General features: G+C 41.7%; 1 long non-coding RNA gene across 1 annotated transcript; it reads right to left on the bottom strand.

Moving 5' to 3' along the window:
• Positions 1-7,589: 7,589 nt before the first annotated feature.
• LOC130602876 (uncharacterized) lies at positions 7,590-11,006 on the bottom strand. Its single transcript, XR_008973004.1, has 3 exons — positions 10,930-11,006; positions 10,324-10,474; positions 7,590-7,782 (listed from the first exon to the last, which is right to left on the bottom strand). It is a non-coding gene; the product is annotated as an uncharacterized LOC130602876 (long non-coding RNA).
• Between the last annotated feature and the right edge of the window lie 3,718 nt (positions 11,007-14,724).

The following is a 14,724-nucleotide window of genomic DNA, read 5'->3' on the forward strand; positions in this document are numbered from 1 at the left end:
CTGTTTTCTTTCCCCTCTCAGACAAAACCTTGACAGAGTTCTGAAGATGCTCCTTATTGCTCCTGTTTGTTCTGTGGCTTGTCTCCTTTGCTTTGTCAAAGCCAAATCTGCAACTAATGACCAACCATCCCTCCAGCCAGGAAGGACCAACAGCAGCTCCTTTGCACAGACAGCTGCCACCATCTCCTCACTTGCTCCACACCTGGCCACGGGTGTGTTGCTTGTGATGCTTTTTTACCTGCAGGTGTGCTGGGAGAAAGCAAGCTGCAGTCAAACTGGAAATGGGACCAGGCAGTGATTTGCAGCAGGAAGAGGCTGTCAGTCTGGATTTCCTTAAGCAAGGCTTCAGATGTCGATGGTATGTGCTCCTGCTCTGGCTGGGACTAAGGCCTTCTTCATCTTGTAAACAAACTGCACTGGAAGCACCGTGTACCAGTTATAGCTGCTGTGGCTCAGACTAAGTTGTAAATGTTTGCAGTGAGATTTTTACAGCCTGAAGCAAATAAACCGAACCACAGTTCACAGAAATAAAGATTTTCTTACCCTGCTTCTTCCTCCATGTGAGAGAGAGGATTTAAAGGTTCAAAGAACAGGCTGTAAGTGTACTGCCACCTGTTACAGCCTTTCTGTTTGGAAAAGACTGATTTTATAAATGTAGTGTATTTCTCCCTGTGATCTTGTTTATTTACAGAAGGGAAGATGAGCCTTTTTCCCTTTCCTTTAATACAGTAGAAACAAAGACAAACTAGTTTCTGGACACACATTCCCAAGTCTGCTCAAAAGGGTCCCGCTTTATGTGGCTCCTTGCTTTTCACTCTCCTGTACCAATGCAGCACAAGCACATAAACCATGACCATGTCTGGGCAAGCAGGAAAGTCCCTTACTTTGTAAAGTCTTGCCATGGAAGCTAGGTCTTTGAAAGAGGGATTCCACTGTTCATCTGTCTTTCCTATATTAGAAAAGGACAGTTTTTCTTTCTACTGAGTCTGGAAGAGTATGCACATGTTTCTGAGTATGATGGGATGTGTGGGGATTGTGGATTAAAGGCTTGCCCCAAGGCTGTTATTAGCATTTTTCCAGTGTAATAATCAAGAGAACAAGGTGCATCATCTAATTTAGGTCTTCACAAAAAGTCATCTCAAGACAGTGCCCAGATCTCTATATTGATTGGATCGGGAGACACAGTATTGCAGACCTGGCTAGGCAGGGGTTTGACCCACCCATTGCTCCTTTGTACTTCGAAGCTGTAAGAGCTCTAACAGCTGAAGTGCTGTGATGGATGAATACATGTTTTTTAGAAGGAGGAAGGTGAGATGTGCAAGAGATGTTATGCTCTGCACAGAGAGAAACAGCCCAGATGCCTGGAGTTCTGGTCAGGAGCTGGTCAGAGGGAAGGCCAACACAGTTGTGGTAGGCGTCTGCTACAGGTCATCTGGTCAAGAGGACAAAATAGATGAAACCTTCTCTAGAAAAGTAGAAGAAGTGTCAGTGTCTCAAGCCCTCACATTTACAGGACATACGAACTGACCTGAAATCTGCTGGGCAGGAAACACAGTAGGGCACAAGCAACCCAGGCTTCTGGAGCGCATCAGGGACAATTTCTTGACACAGGTGCTGTACAGACTGAGTAGGGAGATGCTCTGGTTGATTTGCTACTTGCAAACAAAAAGTGGTTTGGATTGTGATGGTCAGTGGCAGCCTTGGAGAGATCAAGAGGTGGTAGAATTTAAGATCATGAGAAAGCAGAAAGAGGTGAGTAGAACAGTGACCTTGGATTCAGGAGAGCAGACTTTGGCTTGTTCAGGGAACTGGGAAGCAGCTTCCCTTGGGATATTGCTGTGAAGAGTAAAAGGACATGGAGTTAGATGATTCTCAAGGACCATTTCCCCAAAGCCCAAGAATGGTCCATACTGTTTTGCAGGAGGCTAAGCAGGCAGTGCATGAGGCCAGCTTTGGTGTACAGAGAACTTCTGACTGAACTCAAAACCTAAGCAGAAAACATGTAATAGGGGGAAGCAGGGACAGCCAATCAAGGAGCACTGTAGAACTACACAGGCATGCAGGAATGTGATTAAGAAAGCTAAAGCTGGGCTTAATCTGCTAATTGGTGATAATGTCAAGAGCTATAGGAAGGGCTTCTACAGGTACATTAGTAGCAAAAGGAAGACCACGAAAATACAGGTGCACTGCTGAACAGGGCAGATGATCTAATGATGAAGGACACACAAAAGTCTGAGGTTCTCAGCATTTTATTCGCCTCAGTCTTTCCTGGTAGAATCTGTTCCCAGGCATCCATGTGTAATAGCAGAGTTTGGAAGAGAGATGTACTACCCACAGCTGAAGAGGGTGATGCTGGGATCACTTAAGTAAACTGGACATATACAACCCATGGGACCAGATGGGATGCAGTCCAGCTAGGCAAAAGAAGAAAAGTCTTCATAGTGAGGGCTGTCAGGCATTAGAACAAGTCTCCCCCAAAGTGCGTGCAATTTCTATTCTTGAAGGCATTCAAACCCCAGTTAGGTGAGGCCTTGATACACCTTCTGTTCCATTAAGCATAAGACTGGATGAGAGTCCTGCAGAAGTCCTTTCCAACCTAATTATTTTTCTATGATTCTCAGTAAGCATCTGAATACAAACAAGATCCCCTGGAAATATGTGCCTTATATTGTGCAACATGGAATGTAGCATGGCCTAAATGCCACACAGAACCCAACTGGCCTGTGAGACATAGAAATCTAAAGAAGAGGGTAATAATGGTGGTACAGGGATTGCAGCTGCCCGAAAGGTCTCTAACCTGTGATTGTGAGGATTAGCTGGGTTAAAACAATGCTTTCTGCTACTTTATTCTAATCTGTCACCCTTTAGGTATGTTGTAGGTGCTCCAGGGCTTCCCGTCCTGAACCTCCTAGTGCTCAAGGTGTTGGTGTCACACTCTCCAAAGACTTCATGAGTCCCTATCAGATAGCTCTCCAAGAGTCCTGGGTAGGCTGAGGCCTCTCTGAGACTGTGTTAACATCAATGTGAGCAGCTGTGGCAGCTGATAGCGATGGATCTGTTCTTGTTTCACCCAGGTGGCAGAGGTTACAATAGCAGTAGAGTGCAGTGAAGGTCTTACCTTCACAGATTAGTGACCAGCAGACAAGGTCTGCGAGATCTCTGCGCACATATTCAGGTTGCTAGGATGGGCCAGCACCTATGATACTGCATCTTCACAGCTCTTGGTACCTAACCTAGGAGCTTGTACCATACATACCCTCAGTGCACAGTGCAAACGTACCCCAAGAAGATCTTGGTGTTCTTATTATGCTTTTACTTTGTGTCTGAATGGCTGCTGCTTCAGATGTTGCAAAGCTGCTCATTCAGCAGGTTCACACCCACAGAAAGGCTACCATAAGTACTTCAGGTTTAATTTAGGTTTAATCAGTGTTTTGGACATTCTTAAATTCACCACTGCTTCAGAAGGCCTGTCTTGGAGACTGCTTAATCCTCTGGAGACTTCCGGTTGGAAGCACGCACAGATATTCACATTAAAATAATAGGTTTCTGTGCAATTCTGAGTGTTCATTTCCAAACAGGGCTTGATTGCTGTGTTACTGTCCACTTGTCATGGGTAGAACTCTATTCTTTTTTAGTTTTAGACCTTTTCAACACAGTCTTCCTGCCTGACTATTGTGACTAGAATACCACTCAGGAGGGGACGTTCTCTTCAAAGAAAGGAAAACTGATATAGAACACTGAGGAGAAGGATGGTAGCAAAGCAGAGAAGTCAGGTAAAAATGCAGGAATATACCCTTAATAGTAAGAGTTATCTACTGCTTAAATGGGCTTACATGTAATGCAGCTAGCACTGCAAGACAAGAATGGTGTCTGGACTTTTTATTTATTTTATTTTTTTTTTTAGCAAAGATCACTGAAAGATTCCTTTCAAAATACACATCACTGTACCCAGCAGAGCAAAACAAATTGGCTCTGAGTTTTGGATTTCTCCATAATTTAAAACAGAATAAGCAAAGAAAAAAGGAAGCAGTGGAACAGTAACTCTGTAGTGTAAAAGAACAGAATTCAAAAGTGGTAAGAGGACATTTACAAACACCGTTATCAATGCCCAAACATTGCTCTACCTTTCCAATGAGTCCTGGATGCGAGTCTGTCAGTTACACTGAAGATCAGAAACTTATCCCCATATTGTATTTTGACGGATATTTTTCTGTGGTTTCATATTCTCATTTGAGGTATTGTCCAAGCCAAGCTCATCCCTGATGAATTAATATCAATGGAGTCACATGCCAGAAGTGTGTCTCCGTCAGCATCCATTAATCTAGGATCAAATTAGTATTTAATTGGTCCAATTTACAGAACTGACCCCTGGCTCTCACACAAGCAACCCAATGCAACAAAATATGGGCATTTCAGAGCTGTCACATCCTTCTCTCCCCTCGCCTTCCCAAGCACCCACAGGCCTTCTCACCCAAATCAGTGAGATACATTCAGGTAAAATATGCCATTTGGCTCAACCTAAATCTTTCCATCATGCTTCTGCTTTTCAGTGAGATCAGCCATCTGTATGTTTTTGTTCGTTTACATCATCCATAAACCTCATCTGGGGGCACAGAGTATGGCTGAAACCCCCAGATTGGGCCCTGCATTAGGGAGCTGTTGCAGAGGCCCTGTGGCTGCAAGGGAGGGGGAGAGAGAGAAGAGTCCATATAGGTGCTGGTATTTTGCCTGAGATCTTCATAGCTCTGAGAACACCAGCAGATTTTGGAGACACAGTGTGCTTACAAGTAGGTCCCAGTTTCTCAGTGTCACCATCTTGGAGGGACAAAGAGGAGCCCCATTGCTTTTGAAGACATATGGGGAAGCCTTTGAAGTCTTCAAGGGAAGACAAGGACCCTGGCTGGGAACGGCAGGTAGATGGCAGCCAGTGGAAGGTACTTTCAGTGCACAGCATGAAGTTATTTTGGTCTCATGAAATGCAGTACCTTTGCTATTTATCCTTGAGTGTCTTTTACTAGCACTGTGTTTTTTTTTATACTCACACAACTATAGCACCCACTGTAGCAACATCAATAATACTCAATGCAATTGCATTTGTAGTGGTGAGCAGGAGCTGGCCCCCATCAGTGGTAGACTGTTCAGTGATGACGGCAGTGTATCACAGAAAACTCAGTGATTCTTCATTGCTCTCACATGGAAAAGGAGCAGAAAGAGTAAAATGGAGCTCAAAAAGGCAATTTGAAAAGGCATCCCCATAAAGGCTTAGTGGTTTTGTCAAGGCAATTAAAAATATTTTACAAGTAATGCAGTAGGTTTATAGGAAATATGGAGATCTATGAATGTCAAGAGCTTCTCATCCTTATGAGGCAAAGCTGTTAGTACTGTACTTCTTAGAGTTGCTTCCTGAGGTATCCTGTGCTTAGCAAATTCTTCAGATGGTATTCTAGTTTGGCAAAAGGGAAATTGTGTCCAACAACATGCCATCTTACTCTTTTCAGGAAAGAGGTGATACAGGGAGAGAGCAGATGCAACATACTCAGTTAATATCTACATAAAAGAAATGAGCTGGGCTTTTGGCTGATCTCTGAAAAAGGAAGTTCAATTTGTTCGAGCAGGGCATTTTAATGGTTTTTAAAAATCCTACTTGATAATATTATGCAATAAACAAGGCACACATAGCATCTGGACTTGCATTCTCTGTTAGTAATTGTGCCTGCCTATTCAGAGAGAAACAAATTCTCTGGCACCAACAAGAGTGATACTTCAGGACTTTGTGAGGATTAGGCCTTGGTTCCCTGTGCTGACATTCTTTCTAAAGGTCAGTTAGCCTTTCCCGTGTCGCCTGTCAAACTCACTGACACTGAGCCCCTTTCCTTTGCTAAAGATGATTCAAGTCTTGGAATATGCTCTTGACTAATGAGCTATTTTGGTTTCAGAGCCAGCTGTTTCTCTGGTGCAAATCGGTGTAGCTCTGACTTGAAGTAAAAGGAGATGACTTCGGCTTTGACAACCCCAGCTGCTTTGCCAGCGTATCTGTTTTGGCAAACCCTCCTAACAGAAACACAGCTTATATCCAAAAGAGAGTGCTTTGAGCAGTAGGTCTGATTCCAGGTCCCTGCACGAAGGGATGCTGTGTGGCAGAAGTTGCTTGGCTGATGGTATGAGGCTTTAGCTGTCATTGCTATGAACATGATTCTTTCGCAATCACAATGGAAAAAGCTAGTCGGACAAATCCATTGAGTGTGTGCCAGGCATGAAGACCTGGCTGTATATTTAAATGCCCCCTACTGTCATTTTTAGTCTGCTTGCTGAAAGATCTGTGGGCTTCTCTGTTCATCAGTAACTCCCTGATGTGAGGTCTCTTGAAAACTTCCCCTTCTCTCGATCTGCCTTCCTCCCAGGCAGGTCTTTCCTCCCTACAGTGCTGATGTCTTTGACAGCTCAACAGCCATGCCTGTCCCACCAGATCACCACCATGCCATCTGCATGGAAGAAGCCTCTCCTTCTGCCCCAAGCTTGCCAAACCTGTGCTTTGCTTGTTTCTTGAATCCAGTCACATTCATCTTTGAGTGGATTCTTCCACCTCATCCTTCCCTTCCTTCATGGTCAAAGAAATGTTTCTCTCAGTCTATGTCTGTGTGTAACAACATGTGAGAGGTGGCCAAAAAAGGGTTACTGTATCTCCATTATATAGCTAGATAACTTGGGGCCAGCAATATCTCATGGGTAGCCCAAGGTCATAAAGAAAGTTTGTGTTAGAGCCTGCAATTCAATCCAGTTTTCCTGAATCCCAGACCCTTATCTTAGTCATTAGAGCACTCACAACAGCTCTTTTCTATACTTCTCCTTGCATGTACTAATCAATGTTTTTCCTTCTGTATTTAACAACTTCTGACATGAACTCTTTTTTGTGTACTCATATGCAGTCTGACAAAAACATGTTTTCCCTCTACTGAAGCAATGGAAGCATGTACTTCTGATGACATCTTGGCTTCTTCAGCTAACAGATCCTTAATTATTGAAATCAGCATTGAAACAAGTCCATTCCCATGACATCTGCTGATAAACTGGGATCATGAATATAAAATCCAGGCTTTTTACATCAGTCTGAACATACCAGACATTCTCTAGGTTAGTATTTGGATAAAGCTATCACAGGCAGTTTATGGGGCAAGAGTAGATTTTATACATATGACATATCCTAGTTTTAGCATAGGAATATCTGAAGCATCTATTGGTGACTCATTTGGTGAAATACTGTATCTTGAAGCAAGGAAACCATCTTGCTGATTGTGTTTCTGTGCTTTCTAGTATGTGTCATGGAAAAAATTGGCTGCCATGCCAGACTTTGCCTCTGAGGAAGGTCATATTCCTTTAGCATCTGTTGATTAACACAATACCTGAAACTCCCTTCCTTACTTTTAATTATTAAGCATGATTGAAATCTCTGTGGGTATTTCTAATAGTTGCTGGAATGCTGAGATAGTAGGTATTTACCTGTTCTGGCCTGCTGGGCTGGAAGAACCCAGCAGTAATCATTCTTTTACATTAAGATTCCCATTCTGATGAAGCTTACCCCAGAAGACTCCACAGTTGGAGGGTGCTATATCTGCTAACAGCCTGATGAATGCTGTGCTGCTCTTCCAGACCTCCTTCAGGGTTGGCTAGTTCTTGTCATTTGGGTCTCTCAGGCACCTTTTCTAGCACAAGTAGGATTATGTGACAGTGAAGGGCCAAAGTGACAGTGTTGTGGACAGTGGGAGAGTCTGATGGATCATGGTCCTGTGGTAAATAGCAGGTTGAAAACAATGTATGAGATACTTAGTGGAATTGGATGAGTGAATGGTACCTCCCTAGCCTGGCTTTCTCTCTGGGACTCGCAGGATTTCAGCAATGCTGTTCAAGGTTCATCTGGATTTTAAGAGAATTGGAACCCAGGCCAATGCTGTTTGTGTTACCACTGACTGAAAAATGGCTTAGAGGGAACCTAAATCAGCAAGTTAGAATTTTATTTCTGGACTGGAAAAAGAACATTTGCCTTGTGATTTCCCAGATCAAACTTTGTGTGGACATCGCTCAATTTTTCTTCATTATTCCTATAATATAGCTGTGGGATTTACTCTTTGAAAAAAACTCACAAAACCAAACCCAAACAAAAACCTTTCAGCTCTGTTATTCAGAGGAAAATTTGTTAGCAGGATATATGCACTTTTTACATTAGAATGTTTATTAGTTGCTCATTCATTCCTTAAACTATGACAGGAAGTTTTCTCTTTCTCATCTTTCCTAACCTTGTTCTGCCTGGGAAAGCTGATAAAAATCTCACTTTTAATCTGCAATTTCTCATCCTGTTTTCAGCAGACATGATGGTTGCAAATGAAAGGTGACCACAGAGGGAGTGTCTAAATTGTCATTGCTGTACAGGCTGATGATTCTTAGTCATAGTATATATTGGGAAAGGCTCTTCATAATTTTATATGCCATAAAAATAGTTTGGTTTTGCTCTGAGCCCACTAAACTGCTGTTTCAGCTGGATATTTGTTGCAGCTTGTTTCATTACAAAATGTTTGGTCATCTGGATAGTATTTCTGTAGCACGGATGAGAAGTCACAGTAGTAGCTCTAAAGCTTTATTAGGAAAAAAGTTCTACTGTTACTGCTTAGCATGGGATAGACTGTGAAGGAAGGACAGGATATTTGTTAGAAATGCCAACACTATGATTTTATTATCTTTTGGACATAATTTCTATTCAATGGAATTTCACCTTTCAGTAGGGGCTCTATATATGTAAAATATCATAGGCAAACCATGAACACCCTCTTCTAGCTTTTTCTTCCAAAGGAAATCATATGGTAGTTAAGCTTAACATTTTCTGAAATGCTGAATGCATGTGGGTGTGGAATTGAACATGCTTAGAGGCCTCTGAAATACTTCTACTAACAACCTGCAGTGTTGACAACATTGTTGTTTACTGTACTCATTTCAAAAACAATGGTTTTGTGTCATTCTCAGCAATATGCTACAAGCATAACTAACTCATGTAATGAAAACTGGTTCAAAAAGGGACTGAAGACCTCATTGTTCAGTGGAATACATAACCTGCTGACTGTTCTGTTCAATTTGGGCTTCAGACTGTAAACTCCTGGGTCAGGTTTTTTATAATCTTGGTGTGAGCTGACTGATTGAAGCACAGACAATGGAAGGGCAAGCCAAAGGCTCCAGATCTTACTGGCATATTGTTATATCAGACTTCCAATTTTAATTTACTGAAAAAAATACATGTTTATCTCATGAGATAGGGAAGAACAGCTAAAAATTGTGATTTTAATGGTGACAGGTGACAGGGGACAGGTGACAGTCTGAATCTGCAGTGCCTTGAAACAGAGGGCTAATAGATGTGAACCGACTTACCCTCTCAGGGTGGTGCTGATTTCCAGACCTGTCCTTCACTCAGACCATCAGTGGTGCAGCTCCTGGTTTCCATTTAAGAGGGTGCACTGTAAAATACAGAAGAGAGAAAAAGCAGAGATTGACATGGCCAAGGTGACAGCATTCCCCCTTTGCACTAATGATGTGGCCTTTTTTTATGAAGAGATGTTGGCAAGCTTTAGTCCTTTAGGGACGGATGCTAGTTTCCTTCAGGAGGTGTGAAAGAGACTTTCTATCTTGAGGTGAGAGCAGGGAAGGAAAGGCGTGGCATGCACAGCACTAGAATTTTTCTCCTGAACTTTTTTTTAAATAAAATAAAAATAAATGAATGATGCACTCACTGATACCTAAACTGATTATAAATGTCTCATGTTGAAAACTGTGGCAGATTCACCCTTTTGAAAACTTCACATTTAAACAAAATATTTAAATTGTTTGAGTGATTTTCTTTTCTTTTGTAATTTAGGCTAACTCAAATTACTGGCATGAAACAGCTTGATTTACTCCAAGCATTTTTTATGGCTGCCCTCAAAAAAATGTTAGTCATCTAATTTATTCCAACTAATTCAAACTAGGAAATCTGCCAAATTCTTGAAAATTCTCCAGGGACAGGAAAGGATTATACTGTGACTTTGCTAGTGTTGTTTCTATTTAACCTGTTTCTATTTAGCTTTGAGAAGTGAACAAAAACTTGCAGTACTAACTGATGGTTTCTTTAGCACTGGGTTAACTTGGGCATACTTGTACTGGGACTCCCTCAGAAGAAAAGCTGGCAATGACACACAGCTCATTGAAAGGACAATTCTTTGATGTCTTTTACGAGACGAACAGGAGGGAACTAGCCTCACCCACAGGCCAGCCCTTACTTACTCAAGCTGCTTTGCTCTACCATACCTTTTCCTGGTGTTAAGGGGTTGTATAAGGAGGACACTGTGTTCCTTTCTCTGCTTCCAGCCTTTCTTCTGTCCTGGCAAAGGCAGAGGGTTATGTCTGGCTGCAGCAATGTTCCCTTTTATCTCCACGGCTTTCAGTTTGAAAGGGGTCCCTGATGGCCAAAGGAGTTGTGACATTATCATACATGAATACCCACTTCTGAGTCTATGTTGACACACAGACGTTTCGTGGTCTTAAATAACACTTGACTGGCATATTCTTCTTTGATGCTAGCGCAGTCATTCTGATTATGGCAGACTTCTGCCTATGAAATGCCATTAAAGAGTATGGGACCATTAATACCACCTGGTGACAGCAGGATTTTAAATATCTTGTTCTAATGTAGCTAGGGAACTCTTGTTTAAGAGACTATCTTTTCTCCTAATCCTCTTTATGACATGTTAGGTATAATTTGTAAATGGCCAACACTATCTTAAGTACTTTACATACTATACAGCATTATTTTTTAACTGCAATGAATTTAGCTTGATGCTAAGTGGATAATCCACCATTGTGCAACTGCTTTTCAAAACTTATTATTCCAAAGTAAAGGAGACTCATACTTACTTTTTTGAATGGCTTCTACAGCTTCCCACTCACTGGTCTGAATTTCTGGCTTACAGTTCCAAATTTTGAAAAAAAAAAGTGGGAACTGTCAGCAAGATGTGTGTTCTGCATTTAAGCGTGCAGATCCATACAGTGTAATGTCCCTGTTTTCTTCCTTTGCATGTGAACATTAACATTTACTGAAAGCCTCATCTTCAGTCTATATAGAAAATGTGTTTGTTCCTAAGTATCCACACATCAAGCATGCACATAAAAATGGCACTTGTAATGAGGCATTTTCTCATTTCAGTTCAATTCTAGGTACACAGACTGTTGCCTAAATAGGCAGCTAGCTGACTGTTTTTCTGATGGTGACTAGTTCGTTAATGTTTGAACCAACCAGAGAGGTGCAGACAAAAGGAGTTGTGTTTTCACAGGAATATTGTCCTCTGCTTACATCCCCAAGTGATGGAAGGCTTTAGTTATTTGGTGCAGAATATAACCAATGCTTAATTAAAAAAGGTTTCCTCTTAAATGACTTTCCTGAACAGATTATTTTTGTGTCCATTGCATTACTTATCTGGAGGAAGAATTGCTCTTGTGAAGTGATTTCGATTGAGAGAAGCTGTAAAGCAGGCGTAAAAAATCCTAACTGACATGAAAGAAGTGTGAAGGGAACAACTATTCACCACTCCTTATAGCCCAAGAACTCAGAATTGCCAACTGAAATGTTCAGGCCATTTTAAATCTTTTTCACTTGCTACCCAACTGAATTGTGATATACCCCAAACCACTGGGTGTTGTGGATCTTGAAAGCATACACAGATCAAAAACTAGACAAAAAGTCTGCTAGTGTGTATGAGCCTTCAGCTTATGAAATCCTTAAGTTGCAGATTTCTAGAAACTAGGAAGGCATATCTATTTTTACCTTGCTTACGTCCTTCCTAAAAGCACTCGCTGATCAGCCACGCATCTTCAAGTGGTGTGCTGGCTGGGGGAGGTGCTCAGAACAGAATAGCTGTTCAGAGGTCCCAGGGATTTGCTGATGAGAGACTTCCCCGACTGGCGGTGGTTTCTGCATCTTTGTATTCGATATCCTTGGACTTTCTTGGTGGATTTTCTAACCTACAGTGTGTGTGCTTGCTGCTGTCCTCACATTAAGAATCGTACCAGGCACAGATCCTGGCAAGGTATGTGGGAAGGCCATGGGGTCTCTGCCACTTACTCAGAAATCGAGGCTCAGCTGCCAAGTGCTGTCTCTGAACAGCAAGGATAAGGTCGTTTGCTAAGCAGGTTTACTACATGGTTTAATAGATGCCAAGACCTTTTCTTCTAAGAATGTTCCTCCCAAAGCTTTTTAAGTGACCATTTATTGATGAACGTCATGAAAGTAATGCCAGGAAATAATTAGCCTAATCTGCGGGAACATTGCAGCTCCTGTACGATTTCCTTTTCCTTGGGTGCCCCCTCGTGTTCATCACTAGTGTTGCCAAATTCATTTGGACTGGCGCAGAAAGAAAAAGCAGTATCCACTTGCTATTACCTTATAGGGCTAATCCATTTCGAAATCCTTCGTTTCTCCCTCTATCTAGTATCCCTACGACTTCATCTCCAAAGGATCCGTGTGCAAATTTTCAGGTTGAATGCATAGTTTATGCCTTTTCTTGGACAGTGCAAAACCAAAGGCGGCTTCCCCTGCTTGTGTTTTGTCCCAAGCTATGTGCATTTTCAAACTTCTTGAGAGATTTTATCAATGCTCTTAAGACTTGATTTTAAGAGGAGCAATTCCAGCTGAAATGCTAGAGAGCTGAGGATGCTCTCAGCAGTTGATCAAACCAAGGGATTAAACTTTAGGCCTCTAGCTGAAAATATTTCCCACATGGGCTGGAGCATTGGGAGGCTCTGTAACCAGATGCTTTTGATATGACCAAAAAGCCAGAGAGTCTCTGGCTTTTCTGTCACATGACACTTAAGCATCTGCTTCAAAACATTATATTTATAGAAGAGGATCATCTCTTGTGAAAGTAAGGTAATGTGTCATCAGCTTGCTCTAGTACATTCCCTGCTGTGATGTTCAGCATTTGTGGGAGCAGAGTGGGATTCCCTCACATGCCAGAATGGGATTTGTACAAGCCATCTGCATTCTTCTGAATGTTGTATAAGCAGTGGAAAAAAGAAAAAAAAAAAAATCTAGTTTTGAAGCAAATGAGAACAGTTCCTCTCTTTGAAACCTCAACAACTGGATGTCAAACATGCACACACACGGGTGGCTTATATTTGGGGTTTCTGCAGGCACAGCAGGAAGGAAATTGGTTGGTGTGGGCTAACAGACATCCTGATTCATCACTTTTTGTCACAGTAATGAGAATAGAAGGTATAAAATATGAGAACAGGTGAAATGGCAAACAGATCCTTTCCTCCCTTTAATAAAAAAAGGCAAATTACTGCAGGGAATGGGGTTTAGTCAATACAATTTTTTAATTGATCAGCTCTTACTCTCAGGCTTCAGACAATTTATGAACGATTATTATTTTGTTAACCTTAGTGAACTGAGTTGCACCTTATTCATTCAGAACACTGAATATTATTGGTGAAAAAAAGTTTAAACCCTCTTGCAAACAGAAAGAACAAAGATCTCACAGAGGCAGAAAATGACTTAACGTTTTGGCTGGTAGAAAATGATCCTACAGAATGTTTGAAATATTTAAAGGGTATTGTAGAAGAAAGCTTGCATGAGTGGGAGGCAAAAGACTTCAGTCTTCAGGACTGGAAACCCATTTTTTGTCATCAGCACTAATCTCACCTTATACGAAGATAAAAATTAAAACACACTCCCTTCTTCAGTACGGCATTAAATGAGCTTTTTGGCACAACAGCTGTGTCAAACTCTCACTAGGGCCCTCTGCTGCTCACAGAGTGAAAAACTCCAAACTTGTTTGGGACTCCCAGAAAAGACTTAGAATGCTTAAAACAAGCAAAACACCAATAATCTTGCAAGGGACGTAAAACTTAAGTCCTCAAGGATCAGGACTACATTAGTCTTTACCGATGTGGGCTAAGAAGAGGCTTTTTAATGAGCAGGTATTTTCAAACTGATTGCTGCAGGATATCTTACATTCATGCTGGCTGCTGGCAGGGGCATGGTATGCAAGGCTGCAGCTTATCTGCGTTGACAGTTGTTAATTAAAAACTTCTGATATTCAAGGGACTTTGCTGAGAAAGAAAATGTATTTATTTCATGAGTTTTCTCCTCTTATTGCTAAAAATATTTTTATCAGGGATATAATTTTCCTCTGGTATTATCCACACAGTGTCTAATTTTGTGAGATCACTTGGCTGCTGTGGCACTCAGTACCTTACCAGCAGCAAGCGAAACTTTAGGAAGGAAACAAACTCCAGAAGCAGAATGAATCTGAGAAACCAAAAGTTCCTATTTTTCACAAATACATCTCTGAGAACAGAAGAGAAAGGACAGTTAAGAAAGCAGCCCAACAGGGTATATAGTGACACGATCTCCATTATGATGTTATTTTCCTTTTGCAGAATCCCAGAACCTGAACATTTTTAGGCATGTGACATAATTTCATGGCTAGGAGATGCTCAGCTTTCTGGATGGACCAATACAGCTTTAGTATGTACCCCAACATGCCTCTAAATGTGCTACAGCAAATGAATTTTATGATATGATAGGCATCACAGAAACATGGTGGGATGGCTCCTATGGCTGGAGTGTTGGAATGGAAGGTCACAGGCTCTTTAGAAAAGACAGGCCTGGCAGGCGGGGAGGGGGAGTTGCTATTTATGTTAGGGATAGGC

The sequence above is a fragment of the Pezoporus wallicus genome, unplaced genomic scaffold (genome assembly GCF_028554395.1).
Source record: "Pezoporus wallicus isolate ANWC-B61680 ecotype Strahan unplaced genomic scaffold, APGP_CSIRO_Pwel_v1 scaffold_2146, whole genome shotgun sequence".
In the NCBI taxonomy this organism is placed as follows: domain Eukaryota; kingdom Metazoa; phylum Chordata; class Aves; order Psittaciformes; family Psittacidae; genus Pezoporus; species Pezoporus wallicus.